The sequence below is a fragment of the Alexandromys fortis genome, unplaced genomic scaffold, assembly GCF_014885135.2.
Source record: "Alexandromys fortis isolate MF-2015 unplaced genomic scaffold, M_Fortis_MF-2015_v1.1 scaffold_142, whole genome shotgun sequence".
Taxonomy (NCBI): Eukaryota; Metazoa; Chordata; class Mammalia; order Rodentia; family Cricetidae; genus Alexandromys; species Alexandromys fortis.
Genome location: NW_026068057.1, coordinates 1,178,297 through 1,179,331, shown reverse-complemented (window position 1 = coordinate 1,179,331; position 1,035 = coordinate 1,178,297).

The window sequence follows — 1,035 nt, the reverse complement described above, 5'->3', positions numbered from 1 at the left end:
CTCTCTCTCTCTCTCTCTCTCTCTCTCTCTCTCTCTCTCTCTCTCTCTCTCTCTCCTCTCCCTCTCTCTGTGTCTCCCCTTCACCCTTCCTCCCCCTCAATAAACATTCAACCTCACCTTGCACATCGTGTCTATCCATGTTTCTGTCTTCTGCCCGCAGGCCATGTGTCTCCCTGCCTGGGACCACCACTCAGGCCACCGCTCTGGGACCCGCAGCCATTTCTGTTTGGGACTGGCTGCGCCTAGAGCCCGCTGCCTGCCACCACATGGCCCACCCCCACCATTTGGGACCTACAGCATTCTTGCAGCATTTTTTAAAAAGAACAACACATATATACACACATCTTTTTTAATGGCTTAAGCTTTATCTAGCACAGATCAAGGCTAGAGGGTAGAGCCACCCATCAAATACAATCATTTCCTGCCTTTGTCCTAACACAGGCATGACTACTGACTACTGTATCTTTCTTTGAAACAGCCATTTGACATGAAACAAGCTGAGATGATCAAGTAAGTTGCAATTAATATAGTCCAGTTTTGAATTTGAGCCTTTTTCTCTTCCATCAGTCATTTTTTTCTTCACTTTCCATCTTCGGGTTTGTATCTTTAAGTCAATTAAAACTTAAGATGCCCCATCATATGACAGGGGCATTTGTTCAATTATGTTCATAGCAGCATTATTTGTAATAGCCAGAACCTGGAAACAACCTAGATGTCCTTCAATGGAAGAATGGATGAAGAAAGTGTGGAATTTATACACATTAGAATACTACTCAGTGGTAAAAAACAATGACTTCTCGAATTTTGCATGCAAATGGATGGAAATAGAAAACACTATCCTGAGTGAGGTAACCCAGACCCAAAAAGATGAACATGGGATGTACTCACTCATAATTGGTTTCTAGAGATAAATAAAGGTCAGTGAGTCTATAATTTGATCTCCTAAAGAAGCTAAATAAGAAGGTGATCCCAAAGAAAAACATATAGCTATCCTCCTGATTATGGGAAGTAGACAAGATTGCCGGGCAAAAAATG